This window comes from Carcharodon carcharias, chromosome 12 (assembly GCF_017639515.1).
Source record: "Carcharodon carcharias isolate sCarCar2 chromosome 12, sCarCar2.pri, whole genome shotgun sequence".
In the NCBI taxonomy this organism is placed as follows: domain Eukaryota; kingdom Metazoa; phylum Chordata; class Chondrichthyes; order Lamniformes; family Lamnidae; genus Carcharodon; species Carcharodon carcharias.
In genome coordinates, this window is record NC_054478.1 from 150,474,898 (window position 1) to 150,497,052 (window position 22,155).

Genomic DNA, 22,155 nt, shown 5'->3' on the forward strand with positions numbered 1-22,155 from the left:
GCACCTTCTCCTTGGTAATGGCCACCATACTCACCTCTGCCCCCCAACTCTCTTGAACTTTGGGGATGTTACTCATGTCTTCCACTGTGAAGACTGATGCAAAGTACCTATTCAGTTCCTCTGCCATTTCTTTGTCCCCCACTACTACATCTCCAGCGTCATTTTCCAGCGGCCCAATGTCCACTTTTGCCTCTCTCTTACCCTTTATATATCTAAAAAAAACTCTTGCAATTTTCTTTTATATTACTGGCTAGTTTACCCTCATATTTAATCTTCTCCCTCCTTATTTCTTTTTTAGTTGTCCTCTGTTGGTCTTTGTAGACTTCCCAATCCCCTGGTTTCCGACTGCTCTTCGCCACATTGTATGCTTTCTCCTTAGCTTTTATGCTGTCCCTGACATCCCTTGTCAGCCATGGTTGCCTCGTCCTCCCTTTAGTATGCTTCTTCTTCCTAGGGATGAATTTTTGCTGTGTCTCCCAAATTACTCCCAGAAACTCCTGCCTTTGCTGTTCCACTGTCTTTCCTGCTAGGCTCATCTCCCAGTCAATTCTGGCCAGCTCCTCCCTCATGCCTTTGTAGTTGCCTTTATTCAACTGTAATACTGTTACATCTGATTCCAGCTTTTTCCTCTCAAATTGCAGGGTAAATTCTTTCATATTATGGTCAGTTCCTCCTAAGGGTTCCTTCACCTTAAGCTCCCTTATCAAACCTGCCTCATTACACATCACTAAATGTAGAATTGCCAGTTCCCTAGTGGCTCCACCACAAGCTGCTCCAAAAAGCCATCTCGTAGACATTCCACAAATTCCTTTTCTTGGGGTCCACTACCAACCTGATTTTCCCAGTCTACCTGCATATTGAAATCCCCCATAATCACTGTAACCTCGACTTTCTTACACGCCTTTTCTATCTCCTGGTGTATCGTGTGCCCCACATCCTGACTACTGTTCGGAGGCCTGTACATAACTCCCATTATGGTTTTCTAACCTTTGCGGTTCCTCAACTCTACCCACACAGATTCTACATCATCTGACCCTATGTCATTTCTTGCTATTGATTTAATTTAATTTCTTACTAACAAAGCAACCCCACCCCCTCTGCCAACCTGCCTATCTTTTCGATAGGATGTATATCCTTGGATATTTATCTCCCAGTCCTGATCCCCTTGCAGCCATGTCTCCGTGATGCCCACCACATCATACCTGCCAATTTCAATCTGCGCCACAAGCTCATTTACCTTATTTCGTATACTGCGTGCATTCAGATACAACACCTTCAGTCCTGTATTTCCCGTCCCCTTCTCATTGTTGTCCCTTTATCTGATGTGCTTGAAGTTAGATTCCTGGCCCTTTCCAAACACTCTGTCCTATTTTGTGTTCTGAAGAATTTAATAGCCTCTCCTGGGCTCTCTTTTCAGTTTTTTCAAAATTTTCCATGAAGTTGAATCCACCCCCCGACATGCTAACCTGCTGCTTTGCTTCCCATTAGTCACACTTCTTGGAGTTTTACTCTTCCCACCCCCCCACTTCCTAGTTTAAAGTCTTGTTGACCACCCTATTTACCCTTTTCACTAGAACATTGGTCCCAGATCGGTTCAGGTGGAGACCATCCCAACGGTACAGATCCCTCCTGTTCCAATACTGATGCCAGTGCCCCACGAAATGGAACCCCTCTTTCCCACACCACTCCTTTAGCCACGTGTTTACTTCCCTTATTCTCGTGTCCCTATGCCAATTTGCACGTGGCTCGGGTAGTAATCCGGAGATTATAACCCTTGAGGACCTGTTCTTTAATTTAGTTCCTAGATCCTGATAATCCCCAAACAGGTCCTCTTTCCTAGTCTTACCTATGTTATTTGTCCCGACAGGGACCACAACAACTGGATCCTCCCCCTCCCTCTCTAATATCCTTTCAAGCTGGTCAGCGATGTGCCTCACCCTGGCACCGGGCAGGCAACATACCATGCAGGACTCTCGATCCTGCTTACAAAGGATGCTATCAATTCCCCTAATTATAGACTCCCCTACAACTGCCGCTTGTCTTTTTGCTCCCCCTTCTTGAATGGCCTCCTGTGCCATGGTGCCGTGGTCAGCTGGCTCATCCTCCCTACAGCCCTGTTCCTCATCCACACAGGGAGCAAGTACTTCATACCTGTTGGACAAGGTCAAGAGCTGAGGCTCCTGTGTTCCTGAACACAGGATCCCTCTACCTGCCTCAATTGCAGTCACACCTTGCTGACTCTGACCACTGACCTAAGTTGAGGTACTTAATCTACCGAGTGTGACCGCCTCCTGAAACAAATTATCCAGGTAATTCTCCCATCCCCAGATGTGCCGCAGCATCTGGATCTTGGACTCCAGCTCATTAATTCTGAGCCGGAATTCCTCCAGCAACCAACACTTGCTGCAGATGTGGTCACTGTGGCTCACAATGGGATCTGCCAGCTCCCACATCATACAGCTACAGCACATCACCTGCCCAGCCATCTCTACTTAGATAATAATTTATTAATTAGCTTTGCAGTGTTTTTTTTTCAAATTTTGTGGAGATTTCCTACCAACCAATCAGGTCACAGCTTTATTGTATCTTGACCTGTGCCCCCTTCACACATGTCCAGGGTCCGATCCAACCATCGCTGATCTGGAAACATATTGGGCTCTCATTTTTCCATCGGATTTCCGTTCCCATATCCAAACTCTGCCCTAGGCTCTCTCCGTCGCTCAATCCAACGGATAGTTGCATAAGCCCGGTGCCACACTTGAAGAGCATTGACCTTTCCGTTGTGACATTCACACCTCCTTTCACGCAATTTCCGTCGCTGACATTCTTGTAATATAAGCCCATACCGGCCACTGCTTCACGGTTTACGTTCTGTATGCCAGTGGCTGCGATAACCAGGGCCCTGGTAATAATCATCGACACCCAGAATTTTTCCATCTTGGCGTGGAGGTTACCCAGTTGTTGTTATACTGCTGGTGATCACCAGGGGTTAGGTTGTATAGAAGAGGCAGCTTTCTCCTTTTCACCCCTCCTTGTGCACAGTCCACGGTGACCCCCCCCTGCAGTTGAGGATTCCCCCCTTTGTCTTTTGGATGGCCAGTCCTCCAGATCAGGGATGAATCTTAAACCAGAGATAAAAACAAAAAAACTGCGGATGCTGGAAATCCAAAACAAAAACAGAATTACCTGGAAAAACTCAGCAGGTCTGGCAGCATCGGCGGAGAAGAAAAGAGTTGACGTTTCGAGTCCTCATGACCCTTCGACAGAACTTGAGTTCGAGTCCAGGAAAGAGCTGAAATATAAGCTGGTTTAAGGTGTGTGTGTGGGGGGCGGAGAGATAGAGAGACAGAGAGGTGGAGGGGGTTGGTGTGGTTGTAGCGACAAACAAGCAGTGATAGAAGCAGATCATCAAAAGATGTCAACAACAATAGTACAATAGAACACATAGGTGTTAAAGTTAAAGTTGGTGATATTATCTAAACGAATGTGCTAATTAAGAATGGATGGTAGGGCACTCAAGGTATAGCTCTAGTGGGTTTTTTTTTATTTTATATAATGGAAATAGGTGGGAAAAGGAAAATCTTTATAATTTATTGGGAAAAAAAAGAAGGGGGAAACAGAAAGGGGGTGGGGATGGGGGAGGGGACTCACGACCTAAAGTTGTTGAATTCAACCACACTACAACCACACCAACCCCCTCCACCTCTCTGTCTCTCTATCTCTCCGCCCCCCACACACACACCTTAAACCAGCTTATATTTCAGCTCTTTCCTGGACTCGAACTCAAGTTCTGTCGAAGGGTCATGAGGACTCGAAACGTCAACTCTTTTCTTCTCCGCCGATGCTGCCAGACCTGCTGAGTTTTTCCAGGTAATTCTGTTTTTGTTATGAATCTTAAACCACTTGACTAACACAGTATGGACTGCTCGTTGCCCATTTTCCCCCCACTGCCCGGTAATTCAGTCTTTCTTACTTTACATCATTTACATCCACCTTTTCAGTTGTGTCGTGTTTCCACCTACCCTTTCCCTTCATATTGACGCAGGCACATGAATCACTGGTCAAAATAATTCCGTACAGTCCAGTCCATTTTGGGGCAAAACCTGGTTGGCTAGGGGTGATTTGAACAAACACCATGTCTCCGACCTCAGCTTGTGGTGACAGGGGTCCCCCTTTTGTCCTCTCTGCTAAATCCCTGATAGTCTATTGGTCCTTCACTTCCTGCTGTAATTCCTTTAGCTGTCCATCCAATTGCTGAATATAGTTTCTAATTTTATCGCTAATGGGTCCCATATCCTCGCTTCCAGTGGCTATACCCTCTGGCAAGCGCATAGCCCTCCTCATAAAGGGGTTTATCTTCAATCCAGCATTTTTCAGTGTCCTTAAGGCTATCAGGAGAGCTCTGATGTGGCCCCTTTCTGATTCTGAAGCTATTAGGATATCATCTACATGTTATAAGATTGTACTGTTGTAAGAATCTATGTTGCACTGACTCTGCTTCTCACTCGTGACCCAATGGAAGATGTTGGGGCTGTTGTGGAATCCCTGTGGGAGCCTCGCTCAGGTATACTGTCTCCCTCCCTCTCTGAAAGCGAATTTATCTTGGGATTCCTGGTCCAGTGGCATCGACCAAAATCCATTGGCTACATCCAAAACTGTAAATATTTTATAAGAGCAAAAACTGCGGATGCTGGAAATCCAAAACAAAAATAAAAATACCTGGAAAAACTCAGCAGGTCTGACAGCATCTGCGGAGAGGGACACAGTTAACGTTTCGAGTCCGCATGACTCTTCAACAGCACTAAGTAAAAATAGAAGAGAGGTGAAATATAAGCTGGTTTAAGGGGGGTGGGACAGGTAGAGCTGGATAGAGGGCCAGTGATAGGTGGAGATTGCCAAAAGATGTCACAGACAAAAGGACAAAGAGGTGTTGAAGGTGGTGATATTATCTAAGTAATGTGATAATAAAGGTACAGATAGCCCTAGTGGGGGTGGGGTGGGGGGAAGGGATTGAAATAGGCTAAAAGGTAGAGATAAAACAATAGATGGAAATACATTTAAAAATAATGGAAATAGGTGGGAAAAGAAAAATCTATATAAATTATTGGAAAAAAGGGGGGGGGGGTGGAATTGGAAAGGGGGTGAGGATGGAGGAGAGAGTTCATGATCTAAAATTGTTGAACTCAATGTTAAGTCCGGAAGGCTGTAAAGTGCCTAGTAGGAAGATGAGGTACTGTTCCTCCAGTTTGCGTTGAGCTTCACTGGAACAATGCAGCAAGCCAAGGACAGAAATGTGGGCATGAGAGCAGGGTGGAGTGTTGAAATGGCAAGCGACAGGGAGGTCTGGGTTATGCTTGCAGACAGACCGAAGGTGTTCTGCAAAGCGGTCACCCAATGTGCATTTAGTCTCTCCAATGTAGAGGAAACCACATTGGGAGTAACGAATGCAGTAGAATAAATTGAGGGAAGTGCAAGTGAAATGCTGCTTCACTTGAAAGGAGTGTTTGGGTCCTTGGACGGTGAGGAGAGGGGAAGTAAAGGGGCAGGTGTTACACCTTCTGTGGTTGCATGGGAAGGTGCCGTTGGAGGGGGTTGAGGTGAAGGGAGTGATAAAGGAGTGGACAAGGGTGTCCTGGAGGGAGCGATCCCTACGGAGTGCCGATAAGGGGGATGAAGGGAAGATGTGTTTGGTGGTGGCATCATGCTGGAATTGGCAGAAATGGCGGAGGATGATCCTTTGAATGCTGAGGCTGGTGGGGTGATAAGTGAAGACAAGGGGGACCCTATCATGTTTCTGGGAGGGAGGAGAAGGCGTGAGGGTGGATGCACGGGAGATGGGCCAGACACGGTTGAGGGCCCTGTCAACGACCGTGGGTGGAAAACCTCGTTTAAGGAAGAAGGAGGACACGTCAGAGGAACTGTTTTTGAAGGTAGCATCATCGGAACAGATGCGACGGAGGCGAAGGAACTGAGAGAATGGGATGGAGTCCTTACAGGAAGCAGGGTGTGAGGAGCTGTAGTCGAGGTATAACGCGAAAGAGCCTCACATCTCTCTGAGACGAAGTGCTGCCTCAGGGAGAGCGCTGAAAGTCTGGCAAATGTTAAAAATAGAAAAATAAAAAAATCATTAACACGTCCCCCTCCTGTGAAAACGTCACACAAGGTGGGACACGTTAGTGAAGAACACAAACACTTTATTCCACATTTTTAATTCCGATATCAAACCTCATCCCGCCACTGGATGAGGTTTGTTAAAAAAAAAATCACTTACCCGCCTGCCTGTTGGGCCTGTGTACTGACCCGAAGTTCACACAGGCCCCTCAAAACTGTCGACGATTGGCAAGTTAAGGGCCTTAACGAGGCCTTTAATCAATGGCGGACGAGCGTCCCGCTGCTGAGTGCGCCCACCGACCGAAATATCGCGATGCCGCGCGCTGACATCAAGACACTCGCCCGACATTTTAAGCGCTGGGGTGCGGACTCCACCCCCCAAACGCCAGCCAGAAGATTCAGCCCCAGAGGAAGGATGTGAACCCATCAGAGAGAGTGTAGGTGAGTTTACAAGGATGGTTCCAGGGATGAGAAACTTGAGTTTTGAAGATAGATTGGAGAGGTTGGGGCTGTTCTCCTTGGAGGGGGAGAAGGCTAAGAGGAGATTTGATAGAGGTCTTCGAAATCCTGTAGTTGCTGAGATGAGAGGGTTGTCCTCTGGTGAGGGACGAGGTCAACTGGGCCGATAGTTCCTGGGGTTTAGTAGAAGGAGGGCTGATCTCATTGATTCTGAAGGGACTTGACATGGCAGACACGAGGCCAGGATTTCCCAGACCTGCCCACAGCAGAAACCATTGCGGGTGGGAACGGCAACTTTGGAGAGGCAGCCAAAAGCCCGTTGGGTTTTCCCGGCCACAAGTGGAAATCCCGGCCTGAGAGGAATCTAAAACATGTGGATAGAGTCTCGGGGCAGGGGCTGATCATTTAACACTGAGGGGAATTGCCCACCCCAGCGGGTTGTGGATGCCCCACCATTAAATATATTTCTGGCTGAAGCAGACAAATTTTAGGCCTCTCTGGGATTCCAGGGATAAAGGGGACAGACAGGAAAGTGGAATTGTGGCAGAAGATCAGCCCTGATCAGATTGAATAGCAGAGCAAACTGGAAGGGCCGAATGGTCCTCTGCTTCTGTCTCTTACCTTTCTCATATCTTCTAAGAGCATCACGCAGCCACCGAGCTGCTTAGTAAAAACATAATGGGCAACCTACAGCGACCCCTTTTACAATGGGAAATGCCTCAATATAGTTACACTGCAGATGAAAGCACTTGCAATGCTGACGGCATCGTTCACCTGTTTGATACATGTGTAGGCGACATTTCAGCTGACATTGAGGCTCTAGCTGGAAATGACCCACAGATGTCACAACAGAGGATAGTAATCACCTTGCCAGCCATTAGCGGTCCACCTCTATGTTATAAGTTGGGTGTTGTATTGGCATATCCCTCCCTCAATGGAAAGGGGTCCCACATTGGCAATGAACTAGGAAACCCAACGACCAGAAAATGGAACTAAAATTACATCCTGCTGACAGGATCCTAGAATTAGGCTCTAACCCAGGGCACAGAGATTAAAAAGAGGGAAGCAGGTGATGCAGTCACCTAGTTAACAGCCCATACAACAGGCATTTTGAAAATTAGGACATCTGATGCAAGTTCCTTACAAGTCCCTAATTTACTGGATTCACGATAGAACTTTCATCACTAAAAATCTTAATGAGGAAACCTTGATATAAGTAGGTGCCCCATGGTTGACTTATTTTCCTTTTCACTTTTAGCAACGGCTTGGTTAAAACGTCTATGTCTCCTACTTCACATTAACTTCAGTGCTGGCATCTGAAGCCAAAACTGTCCTGTTCCCCTAACACCTTTGGCAAAGGCAAAAATTAACCAAAAAATAAAGCAAGTGCTAACAAAACATTATGAATATCATGGGGTGGAAGTTATTCTGGAACGTTGGTACAAAATGGGCATTACTGGGTTGACTGCTATGTGTATGTAGCGCCTGATAATCGAGTTCCATTCTAGTCAATACTCCCTGACGTGAATTCCTAGCCCTTGATCTGTATTGTTTGTTCCACTTCCAATGAGGCACCCAAACAGTTTGGGAATGGAATCATGTATAGACCAGACTACATTGTGATTGAGGGGGAGCAGGGACTGCCACTACCATTCCACACCCAGGTGTCCCCACTACCCAACCTTACCTTGTCTACCCCCACCACCACCACCACCACTTTTCTAAATGACATTTCGAGAAACGTCAACTCTTTTCTTCTCCGCCGATGCTGCCAGACCTGCTGAGTTTTTCCAGGTAATTCTGTTTTTGCCCTGCAAAAGCAACTCAGTTGGTCCTATTCTCCTGCTTGTCCCTGTATTCCTGCAGATGTTTTTCCATCACCACTGGCCTGAGTTCCTTTTGAAAGCCAAAATTGAATCTGCCTTCACCGCACAATTGAATGCACCGAGGCAGCGCGTTCCAGGTCCTAACCAGTCACTGGATAAAAAGGTCTTTCCCGATGTTGTTATTGGTCCTTTTGCCATTTGCCATTTTGTGGTGGAGGCAGGTTCAATCGAGGCATTCAGAAGGGAATGAGGCTGTTACCTGAAAAGGAAGAACGTGCAGAGTTACAGGGAGGGGGCAGGGGAATGGCACCAAGCGCATCGTTCATCTGGAGAGGCAGCGCAGACACGATGGGCTGTACGGACTCCTTCTGTGCTGTAACAATTCTGTGATTCACCTTATATAAGCGTCCTCTGGTTCTCAACCCTTCTGCCAACGGGGTTTTTTCCCTCTACCTACTCTGTGTAGACTCCTCATGTCCTTGAACACCTTTATCAAATCTTTTCTCAACCTCCTCATCACCAAGGCGAAGAGCCCCAGCTTCTCCAATCTATCCATGCAACTCACCCCCGAACAATTCTCCATAAATTGTACCCTTCATTTTATGTTGCCTCTCCTCATTCTTCTAGCCAGAATAAATCACTGCACACGTCTCTGTGTTAAATTTAATCTGCCGTGTGTCCGCCCATTCCACCAGCCTGTCTATGTCTGCTTGAAATCTATTACTATCCATCTCACCGTTCAGAATACACAATTCTGTGTCTTCAACAAATTTTGAAATTCTGCTCTGCACGCCCATGCCTAGGCCCTATTGCTGCATTATCATGTTGCCTCTCAATATCTGTTTCTAACTTATCTGGAGCCGATTCATTCTCACACCACTGAATGTATTTTCACTCTGCATTGCTCTTTGTTCTTTTCTATAGTTCACCTAAACCTTGTGATACTATCATCATTGATCCTTAAATGTTCACCTATTGAGACTTAATCCACTTGACCTACCTTATTGCCCAGAGCCAGGTCCAGCAATGCCTCCTTTCTCATGTGGCTGGAAATATAATGGTTAAGAATATTCAGATGAGCACATATTAGAAAATTTCCCCTCTCTCTGCCCTCTATACTATTCCTATCCCAGCCTATTGCAATTTGAAATACCCTGTTATCACTAGTCTATAGTTCTTGCACTTCAGTCATTTCCCTACAACTTTGTTCTATATCTTTCACACTGTAGCTTATAGAATACACTCACGAATGTAATAGTACCTTTATTGTTTCTTACATCTAACCAAATAGATTCAATCACTGACCCCTCTAGGATATCCATTCTCTCTAGCACCGTAATCTTCTTAATCAATACTGCCCCACCTCATTATTTTCCCCTCCCCTATCATTTTTGTCTCTCTGCTCCCTTTAGTGTCCTCTTGGCTCTCTCTCTCTGCTCTCTTTAATGTCCTCTTGTCTCTCTCAATCTCACTGACCTTTTTAATGATCTCTTATCTCTCTCCCACTACTCTTTTTAATGTCCTCTCATCTCCCTCTCTCTCTCCGCGCTCTTCAATGTTCTCTTGTTTCTCTCTCTCTGCACCCTTTGATGGCCTTTCATCTCTTTCTCTCTGCGTTCTCTTTAATGACCCCTTGTCTTTCTCTCTCTCCGCATTCTTTAAAGGCCTTTGGTTACTCCGCGCTCATTAATGGTTTCTCTCGCTCTCCATACTCTTTAATGTCCTCTCATCTCCCTCTCTCCACACTCTTTAATGGCCTCTCGTATCTTTCTCTCTTTCTCCACACTCTTTAATGGCCTCTGGTGTCTCTCTCCACACTCTGTAATTGCCTCTCGTCTCTCCCTCTCCAAGCTCATTAACAGCCCCTTGTCTCTCTCCCTCCCTCTCCCTTTAATAGCTTCTCATCTCTTCCTGTCCATGCTCATTAATGTCTCCACAATTCTCTCCACGCGCTCTTTAATGTGATTTCACCTTTCTCTCTCCCTCCTTGATCTGTAATGTGCTCTCATCTCTCTCTCTCTATCTGCTCTCCTTAATGGCCTCTCACCACTCTCTCCCTCCTCACTCTTTAACTGTCCCTCATCTCTGTCTCCCTCCACACTCTTTAACTGCCCCTCATCTCTGTCTCCCTCCACACTCTTTAACTGCCCCTCATCTCTGTCTCCCTCCACAGTCTTTAATGGCCTCTGCTCTGTCTCTCTCCATGCCCTTTAATCATGTCTCATCTCTCTCTCCACGCTCTTGAATGGCCTCTCACCTTTCTCTCCGCAGTCTTTAATGGCATCTCGTCTCTCTCCCTCTCGGTGCTCTCTTTAATGGCCTCTCATCTCTCTTTCTCTGCTCTCTTTAAGGCCTCTCGTCTCTCTCCCTCTCGGTGCTCTTTAATGGTCTTTCGTCTCTCTCTCTCCATGCTCTTTAAGTCCTCTAGTCTCTCTCTCTCTGCTCTCTCTAATTGTCTCTCATCTCTTTCTCTCTCTCTCACTGCACTCTTTAATTCCTCTCTCTCTCTCCGCGCTCCTTAATGGCCTCTCACCATTCTCTCCCTCCACAATCTTTAATGGCCTCTCACCACTCTCTCTCTCCGCAATCTTTAATGGCCTCTCGTCTGTTTTTCTCTCTCTCCGTGCTCTTTAGTGGCCTCTCATCTCTTTCTCTCTCCACGCTCTTGAATGGCCTCTCACCTCTCTGTGCTCCTGGGTGGCCTCTCACCTTTCTCTCCACGCTATTTAATTGCCTCTCATCTCTCTTTCTCTGCTCTCTTTAATTGTCCCTCATCTCTCTCTCTCTGTGCTCTTTAACTGTCTTTCATCTCTCTCTCTCTCTGTGCTCTTTAATTGTCTCTCATCTCTCTCTCTCTCTCTCTGTCCGTGCTCTTTAATACTAGTGTTTTATCTGCTGGCAGTACATTTTTGGAATTCAAGCCAGAATTTAAGCTGCCTCAATAGATTCCCATTCATCACATGGAAGGAAATCACTGGCTTTCACACCCAATTTCCACTTGGTGGAATGCAAACTGTGTGTTGTAGCAGCTCAGGCAGCTTCCAGCGTCTGTAGAGGGTTCCAGTATTTTTTTTCCAGGAAATGAAAAATTAGAAATCGTAGCTTTTGAGAAAAAGCACACCCTTGTAACATTTAGTTATTGGTGTCGAGTGAAACTTTGAAGAGCAACAACCATTACTGGGTAACTATGAATGGGATTAAACCATGTTTATTGTGACTGAGCATTGCAATGGGCATACGATTCTGTTGCTATGTGAGCGAGGTTCTGCAGAGACAACAACTCTTTGGCCACATTGCTTGACTGCTGATGTTCCAGGAGGACTCTAGAATCACCTCACATTAAGGATTTTACGGCCTAAGCAGGATAGGAAGGTCGTCTCCAGGTCAGCCAACTGTGCGTAAGGTAATTCAGTCAGACTGTAATGAAGAATCCAAGCAGTCACGGCATCCCCCAGTTTGATATCTTAGGAGAGTGCTGATGGCCAGAAGCAGTGAAAGAAACACATTCAGGCCACCTGTGAAGACAGGCCTTCACCTTGCTTTTCATTCTGTGGCCTGAGCAGATCAGCCTCTGCCCACGACCCATGTGGCAGCAGCTGGTATAACCCTGTCCTATCTCGGTTGTAAACTGTGCTGTTCCAACCAGCCTATGTACCCAGCTGAAAGCGAGGGGGTTCCAGCAATGACAAGATTAGACACCAATCCAGGAAAAACGTAACTCAATACACATTACTAAACTCAAACATAAATCGCACCCATCCATTTAATCTCCTGAGGGAAAATTCCGCATAAATGGTCCCTAACCCCCAACCGTGATAAAAATAGGGTTGACAATCCATTCATTCCCACATCTCCAATATCTTAAAAAGCTTGTTAATGCTCCTACATTGTCGAAAGTTGATGTGGATTCTTTCCTACTGTCCTGAACATGCTGATGTAACCATCGGAATATAATTGTGACCCCCCACGAGTTTCCCCCCCAGTGTTCATACTCCTATTTAAACAGAGGAATTGGTAAGGGGAAGCAACCCTTTGGAAGCTGTGAGCTTAGCTGAGCTCCACCTGCTGAACGTGTGGCCGCAACTCCTCTCCCCTAAGACAAAGGAATAGCTCCCGTGTGACTGAGGATACAGGCGTTCCCAAACGGCGGCTACAGGGGAACCAGTGTCAGTGTCGGGCTGTAAACGGGAAGGACTGGACTGAGATGGGCTTGGATGGATGGAGGAAAGCGTCTGTGACCCATTTGACCTGATTCTGCCAGGGAAACAAACCCCTTCTCCTGCTTTCCTAATATTGTTCTCAAATGAATGGAAAGAAGTATCCTAAAGCTTAAATAGTACATTCAGTGTTGTGCCAGGCTGACCTAAGTATTTTATCAATGCTGATAAGTTTCTTTGTTTAGCGCCGTTTCGTAATGACTCTGCTGATAACGCTGTGTAAACAAAACATTTTTATTTCCCACATAAGTTGGCTAAAGGCTTTGAAGCAGTTGTCAATCACTCCTCTCCTTGATTGTAACTCTTCCTGACAGACAGGCAGACTGTAGCAAGTCAGCAGATTCAATGCCGACTTTCCAAAGAGAATTGGATCACTGCTTGAAAAGGAGCGAGCACCTTGCAGGGATGGGGGGAGAGTAAGGCAGTGGGATTAAGTGGAAAGCCCTCTCAAAGAGTCATCTTGAACGTATGGGCCCAGCAGGCCGCTTCTGTACCATTCTCCTTCGCAGCACAGCAAATAGTGGCGCTGACTGTCAAAACCACTCTGTAAAATAGCACACGGACAACTGGTGTGGGAGATGGGACTGCTGGACTCTCAAGTGAGGCACATTCTCTCCAAGTTTAACGGCTGCACTCAGTTTCACTGGAGAGTCGTTCATGTTATGGGAAACCTTTACAGATTTGCAGCCCTGGTCCAGAGTTTCCACCTCCCATTTTGGGGATTGGGTGTGAAAACCAGTATTATCCACCCGTTAGAAGTAATGAATGGGAGAGAGCTCAAAGTCAGGCTTGAACCCCTAAAGTGTACCGCCACTAGAGAGAACTCTAGTATTGCTGGAAAATGAGACTTTTTTTTAATCAAAACTTTTCATCTTGGGTCACCAGGACAATTTGCAAGAATACCAAATGTAAAAGGAACAACAATTTCTACTTTATGAGAAGAGAGTGCTGATGGTCAGCAAATGGACTCTGATTGATAATGGCATTGCCCATGGAGTGTGCACCAGTTGGTGGCAACTGACAGTTAACTGGTAAACATTGTTTGACATTTAAACTAGGTGGCTTCACTTTGATTTGTCAAGGCACTGCCCTGAGGAATGAACCAGAGAATGACTGTCATGTCATTTGTTGAGCTGAAACATGCTGAAACTCTGTTTGCAGTCCACGTGAACCTCTTTAAAAAGATCCTACAACTGGTTTTGTTACTATTTTTAGGCATCCTGCAAGACTTGTGTAAAATAAAATCATTGGAAGAATTCAGAGGGTGATTCAATAGATCTTAGCTGCTGTATCACTCAGTAATCAATATGGGCTCCCAGTTCAGGCACTTGAAGGATATGAAACATTTAATCTCGAAGCACATCAAGGATGAGTTAACCGAAACCCTGGCTCATGATCAGTTTGGAGAACGTTAACAACTGGAAAATGCCAAAGATTAACCGTAATTAGGAATCATCATCAGTTCCTGGTAACAATGCAAGAAGCATTTACATTGGAGCAATGCAATGAGCTAAGTGCCCATCGACATGAGGGAAATCCCCTTGTCTTCTGTTGCCTGAACAGCATGGGAGGAGTGAAGGAATTGTCTTTGACCTCGCAGTTTTGCGTAGCTCAGGAGATTGGAAGCCCAAGGTCAAGGTTGTTAACTAAATCCTGAGGCCCAGGCGTGTGATGGTGTGACTGGGACACTATTAAAAAAAGGGCAAAATTGAAATGTGGGGACTGCCTTCAAATGAGGAAGGATGGGGACCGATCATCTCCAGATCCAGGTCTACAATCAACACCGGGTAACGACCAGCCACATGGGTGACTAAGTTTCAGTCGAATCATAAAGGGGTTTGTACTGGGGTTTTGTTAGTTTAATAAACTAAGGAGGTTAAGGTTGAGACAAAATCTGTTTGTTGCATGCATTTTATTCACGTAATTCGAAAAATCATTGTAAGGAGGAAGGGGGAATCCCTTACACTCCCTCTCTTCCCAGGTTTAACAGCAATGTGAAGATGCATCTTTCCAAATGTCACAGAAGAATTATAATAATGGTGACTTCTTGCCAAGAAAATCTCTGCTTATGATGGCGAAATGATGTTCTGATCTGCTTGCTAATATCTAGCACCCCATGATACTAACTTGTCCTTTGACTGCTATCTCTTGTCTGGCAAGACACTTTGATACAGATTGTACACCTCATGCTTGGAATGGGGAAAGCGGGTCTGTCATCTGTTAGCTTCTCTCTTCACCAATTGCAAAGGCGCACTGAGCAGTGTGAAATTTATATGGTAGTAATTACTCCCTGAGGCACAAGCTAAGAACCCAGAAAATAATACAGCAATTCCCACACGCACAAAAATAACGGCCATGTGAATCTGGCACAACTTAACTTGCTAGAATATTCTTACTTTGTACATTAATGAGGTGCAACCGTAAATGGGTTATGATCACCGTGATAAAAATGGGGGGAATGCTAACTGAAGCTGTTGCAGTCAATGTTTAGACTCATGAGCTGCACAGTACCTAAGGCAAAAGTGAGAATACAACCACTGAAATGTGAAGCTTCCTTTTATTTATTAACTCATACGGTGCAGATATAACTGGAAAGGCCAGCATTTATTGTCCAGCCTTAAGAAGGTAGTGGCTTGGTTTCTGGAGATGAGTTGGAGAGGCACAAGATTGGGGTACCATCTTGGAGTGGCACCCCCGATGGGCACCCCCCCAAAGGAGGTACTCCCCCTCCCTTCAGCTATGGCCATGAAAGGACAGTTGGCCTCCTTCGTTTGGCCTTCCCTTGCCCACCATATTATGGTGGCAGAGGCAGAGACGGGCGCTTCACTGGCATTCATTGGGCCTCAGTAGGGACAAGGGAGGGAACTCTGACTGACGCCTTACCCACCCACCTTATTATGCAGGACAGCTCGGTGTGGGGGGAGCGGGGTGGATAGAAAGCTGGTGGGCCAGCCACCCATTCTATTGAACGTGCTCCCCCTGCCTGAAAATACACCGGTGGTGGAGGGAGGGGTAGGCTGGGGGCATATGGGGAGCATAACAGTTCCAAGATTTCAGGGCTTGCTTAAAATCTGTCACTTGAGTTTAGTTCAGACCATGAAATCTTTCCTCCATCTCTACTCCGTTTTTAATCCCTTTGTTTATTTTTATTTTTATCCTTATCTATTTTCATTTTTATTTATTTATTTTTATTTATTTATCAATTTTTTTAATCCTTTTTCTTCAACCTCACCCCACAGGGCCATTTGTCACTTGTTTCTATGTTGTGCTTTCACAAAACGCTGACTCTTGTTCTGCTATTAACACATCCTGCACCTTCTTTAGTCTTTAACACTACCATTAACACTCCCTTTGTCCTGTGTCCATGACACCCTTGTCAAATTTCTCTCTAGCTCCCACCTATCCCTGACCTTCTATCTTGCTTCACTTGCTCCAACCACACGCCCCCTCCCCCTAAACAGTGTAAAACCCCTCACATTCCTACTTCTCTTTAGCTCTGAATAAGAGCCATATGGGTTCGAAACGTTAACCCTGTTTCTCTCTCCACAGATGCTGCCAGACCTGCTGAGTTTTCCCAGCATTTTCTGTTCTTATTTGGGATGCTGTAACTAGCCTCAGCTCTCCTGGGGATAGAAAGGTCAATAAAATGCTGGCTTCTGCTCCCAGTTGCTATCTGTCGATGCCTGGTGAAACATGCAAGTGTGTGCATGTTGACTGAGAACAGAATAGGGCCTCAACAACAATGCACTCAGTCTTAAAATAACTTGCGGACATGCACAAATCACCATGGAGTTCATCAAGGCTCTGACTCAGAAGCAGGAATGCTACTAATAAGGTAGAGGTTTGCTGCTGTCACAGGAGGCTATATTTACCGAGTAAAGTCGTAATTGGAAATTGGAAAATTGTGGGGGGGAATAGTTCAGCTTTTGGAGCATCATTACCAACGAGTGTTTCGATGTTCATGCAGGAGGTGGGGAAAGTCAAAATTAAGAAAAATCCCTGACAATGACCAGAGTGTTACTCTAAAAGGATCACAAGGTAGATCAGAATTTCCATGGCACTCGGCTTATTAATCAAAGAATTGGAATTATATGCAATGATAATATACAGGAACTGGCTACTCAGCTCAAAGATCCATCATAGTATTTAAGACCCATCTGTGCCTCCCTCCCATTCCTCTGCATCAATAAATCCACCACTCAGCCTTACTAGCTTTCAGGAAGGGTCCTAGACAGACCCTTGTTAACACCTGGCCAAAAAAACAGCTGGGAAAGAATTGTTATGGTAAAGAACATAAGGAGCAGGACATAGACCGTCTGGCCCTTCAAGCCTGCTCCGCTGCTCAACAACATCATGACTGATCTACCACCACAACTTCACTTCCACTGTCCCCATACCCCTTAACTCCCTTAGTACCCAAAAATCTATCGACCTCTGTCTTGAATGTACTCAATGACCGAGCGTCCACGGCTCTCTGGGGCACAGAACACCAAAGATTCACAACCCCTTGAGTGAAGAAATTTCTCCTCATCTCAGTCCCAAATGATCGGCCTCTCATCACTGACACTGTGAGACCATGCTCTAGACTCCCCAGCCAGAGGAACAGCCTCTCAGCATCTATCTGTCAAGCCCCTTTGCTAAGTTTCAATGAAATCATCTTCTAAGCCCTATGGAATATGGGCCCATTTCCCACAACCTCTCCATGTAGGACAGGCCTCACATTCCAGGAATCAGCCTTTGTTTCACTGCCTCTTGGGCAGGTATATCTTTCCTTAGACAGAGGTTGCCCTGTGGTTACTATGACTTTCAGGGGGGCAGAGGGTACCCTGCTGTTGATGCAACTTTGGGGAGGGGGCGCGGTCAAAGGCTGCCCTGAGGTAGAAGGTGGTGCAAAAGCGCGTGCAGGGTTGGAGGGGGTAGTATATTTATATTTATATTTATATTATATATTATATAATTCCTTCAACTGCCCTGTATCAGTCTCAAACTAATCCCACTGTCCAGCTCTCACCCTCATAGCCCTGTATCAATTCCCAAACTAATCCCACTGCCCCGCTCTCTCCCCATAGCCCTGTATCAATCCCCAAACTAATCCCACTGCCCCTCTCTCTCCCCATAGCCCTGTATCAATCCCCAAACTAATCCCACTGCCCCGCTCTCTCCACATAGCCCTGTATCAACCCCAAACTAATCTCACTTCTCCTCTCTCTCCCCATAGCCCTGTATCAATCCCCAAACTAATATCACTTCCCCTCTCTCTCCACATAACCCTGTATCAACCCCAAACTAATATCACTTCTCCTCTCTCTCCCCATAGCCCTGTATCAATCCCCAAACTAATCCCACTGCCCCGCTCTCTCCCCATAGCCCTGTATCAATCCCCAAACTAATCCCACTGCCCCGCTCTCTCCCCATAGCCCTGTATCAATCCCCAAACTAATCCCACTGCCCCGCTCTCTCCCCATAGCCCAGTATCAATCCCCAAACTAATCCCACTGCCCCGCTCTCTCCACATAGCCCTGTATCAACCCCAAACTAATCTCACTTCTCCTCTCTCTCCCCATAGCCCTGTATCAATCCCCAAACTAATATCACTTCCCCTCTCTCTCCACATAACCCTGTATCAACCCCAAACTAATATCACTTCTCCTCTCTCTCCCCATAGCCCTGTATCAATCCCCAAACTAATCCCACTGCCCCGCTCTCTCCCCATAGCCCTGTATCAATCCCCAAACTAATCCCACTGCCCCGCTCTCTCCCCATAGCCCTGTATCAATCCCCAAACTAATCCCACTGCCCCGCTCTCTCCCCATAGCCCAGTATCAATCCGCAAACTAATCCCACTGCCCCACTCTCCCCCCGCCCCGTAGCTCTTTGCAGCTCCTCCTGCAGACAGAGCAGGGTTAGGGGACATTACTGCGAGCCTCCACCTCATCCAAAAGGTTACATCGAGGGGCACATCATTAACCCTGGGGGCTGCAGTCTTGTTGCCTTTCAGGGCAGTAGTGTTGGGCTGGAAGCACTGAGAGGTGTGAGAGGTGTGCACGCGGTTGGCCTTTAAGTATGGCGCCCAACGTGGTGAAGCGGCGAGGCGATGGTCTGGCGGGCAAATTGGAGTCCACCCACCATGGAAACAGCGTGCTTCCCGGGAATGCATAATTTAACGCGGGGGCGTTTGGGAACGATCTGGCGGGAAAAGTCCCCACCGGGGCCGACACTTTTCCTGCCTGTTACCACATTTAGAGCCAGTCTGGGACTAACCCCTCCCTACATTTCCAAAATATCTCTATCAAAGCCTGAAGCGTAGGGAGGTGGTGGGTGAAGCACTGAACCAACATGATGGGAGATCATTTTCACAGTTTACTGTGTAATCATGGTGGAGAATATAAAAAATCATGTTTATATTTCCCAGCACTAAGTGGGGAAGCAGAACCTTCCTCCAGTTACTCATAGAGAGAAAACCTTGCCCCAAAGTGACCTTGCACTTCAGAGTAACTGAATTCTCCACAGCTTCTTTAATCTGATAGCATTTAGCAACAAACAGCAGAAGGAGTGTAAGATTAAAGAGGCTTTATTATCTCCCTGAGATACATTTGGCCAATCGTTTTGCTCATTACACAGACAAATGATTTAAACTGTGCGGAGAAACCACAATTATGTGTGAGAGCGTTCTGGAAGATGCTGTGTACAGCTCTCCCCAGGCCAGAAGTAGCCATTTTTTCATTCAAAAGGCGTAAATGATTTGTGACGATTTAATCTTGTGACAAGTGGTTTGTTTCTCTACACTGACAGTGAAGCTAATATCAGACAAGGTTAATTTTCTTTTGTAATGTTAATTTTCTTTTGTTCCAATGAAAGGGAGCTGGCTGCTTCACATTGGCTTTTGGTAAGAGTCAAAAGAGGGGATTGTGACATAGTGATAATGTCACTGGGCTAGTAATCCAGAGGCCCATGCTAATGCTCTGGGGACACAGGTTCAAATCCCACCACGGCAGTTGGTGGAATTTAAATTCAATTAATAAACCTGGAATTGAAATCTAGTCTCGTCATGGTGGCCATGAAACTATCATTGATTGTTGTAAAAACCCACCTGGTTCACTAATGTGCCTTAAGGAAGGAAATCTACTGTTGGGGATCTCATAGGAAACCGATAAAGTTCTAACAGGACTAGACAGAGTAGATGCAGGAAGGATGTTCCCGATGGTGGGGGAGTCCAGAACCAGGGGTCACAGTCTGAGGATATGGGGTAGACCATTTAGGACTGAGATGAGGAGAAATTTCTTCACCCAGAGAGTAGTGAGCCTGTGGAATTCGCTGCCACAGAAAATAGTTGAGACCAAAACATTGTATGTTTTCAAGAAGAAGTTAGCTATAACTCTTGGGGCGAAAGGGATCAAAGGATATGGGGAGAAAGGGGAAGCAGGCTATTAAGTTGGATGATCAGCCATGATCATAATGAATGGTGGAGCAGGCTCGAAGGGCTGAATGGCCTCGTCCTGCTCCTATTTTCTATGTTTTTATGTTTCTACCCGGTCTGGCCTATATGTGACTCCAGACCCGCAGGTTCTTAACTGCCCTCTGAAATGGCCGGGCAGGACACTCAGTTCAAGGGCAATTAGGGATGGGCAACAAATGCACTGGCAAATCACCTTGCCAGTGACTCCCCACACCCTGTTAAAGAATTTTTAAAAAACATGTCACGCGTGCTCTGGAACAGAGCAGGAGTCACATTTAACCTTGCATTATCAGGCTATATTTGGTTAACTGGTAATTATTATGGTTTAGGCAGTGAAAGGGATTGTAGCTTTCCGCTGAGTCAAGCTGGGGTTATTTTAAACTAAAGGTATTTCTGGAATGTCACCCTTGTCCATTTTCTAGCAGTTGGATACATTGCTTCCTGACAATCCCACAGTTCAGAATTTAGCTCTAAAATTTAAGCCTAGGTTACTATGACACTGGGCTAAATGCAATGTGCCTGTTTGGAGTTCTGATACCAGCAAGGTCGGCTGTGACTTTAAGGAAATACTTCACATCGATTAAGTTATTTTTGGAATAACTGGTTGAAAACGATTGTCCAGGGGTGTCTGAATATTAAACAAAAGCCATTGGGATAGAAGTTGGTCTCAGACAAAAGTGTAAACTCAGTGTTATTGTATCGGTCACACATTCTATACAACCCAGAACATTAACCCAGGACGACTGCTGTATGACCTGCCTGTTTCTTCATCTTCACTGGCTGGTGTTCACCCATCCCCTCTCTCCCTGCATACTCTCAAGCGGTGGGGTGACCACGTTTGTAAAATCCACCAAGATCTCGAGTTCCAAAGAAGAGTCATATCGGACTCGAAACGCTAACTCTGTTTCTCCCTCCACCGACGCAGCCAGACTTGCTGACTCTCCCCAGCGTTCTCTGAATTTTATTTCAGATTTTTTGGCATCTGCTGCATTTTGCTTTTGGCTCTGATGGTGGGCCTGTTGCAGCTCTCACGGAACACCTCCCACCCATTCGCATCAATAAAAGCAAAATACTACAGATGCCGGAGATCGGAAATAAAAACAGAAAGTGCCGGAAAAACTCAACGTGCCCGGCGGCATCTGTGGAGGGAGAAACAGAGTTAGCGTTTCGAGTCCGATATGACTCTTCTTTGGAACTCGAGATCTTGGTGGATTTTACAAACGTGTTCACCGCACAGCTTGAGAGTATGCAGGGAGAGAGGGGATGGGTGATCACCAGCCCGTCAAGATGAAGAAACAGGCAGGTCATACAGCAGTTGGTCCGAGTGCATCCCACTCTCCAACCAGCGTTCAGTTCTGACTACTGATGAAAAAGGTGGCTCATCTGTGCAGATGGATGTCACAGTAACAGCATCCAATTTGATTCTTAATGAGTCCCCGATGTTTCCTTTCACTGTTACATCCAAGCATCTGCTCCATTGTCGGGTGTTCATTCCAAATCAACCTCTTTTAGTGGCTTGAATCATTGCCCCATTGGCCTATTCCCACAATTTCCTCTACAGTGGATTTACCTCCTCTTGAGCCTTCACAATCTTATCTAAGCCCACAAGGTCCTTGTTAAGGCTGAAAAGCCATCTCAGGCTTTATTTACTTTGGACACAGCACAATTGAAATTCTTTAATGATTAAATCTGTGCTAGCATTTTCTGCTTTACGGTTGGAAAGAACTGAATCAATGAGGTTCGAATACTTGATCATTAAATGGTTTGGGTCAAGCTTAATATTCTTTCAGGTATTTGTTTATCAGTAGTCAATTGGTATAGTATTACACTGCATATTGTTGAAAGACTAAAGCAAATCATTAACATGTTCGATGCAGACTCCTGCAGTGTCCTGTCTCAGACTGGCTCCACCATCGCTATCACAAATGCTTCCTCGGAATTTTCCAACGACAAAACAGAACGTTCCAGAAAACCTCAGCGGCTCTGGCAGCACCTGTGGAGAGAGAAAAGCGGGGTTGACGTTTCAGATAGGCGACCTGCCATTGGAACTGGGAGAGGCTGGAGATGGGCAGCTTTAAAGCGGGTG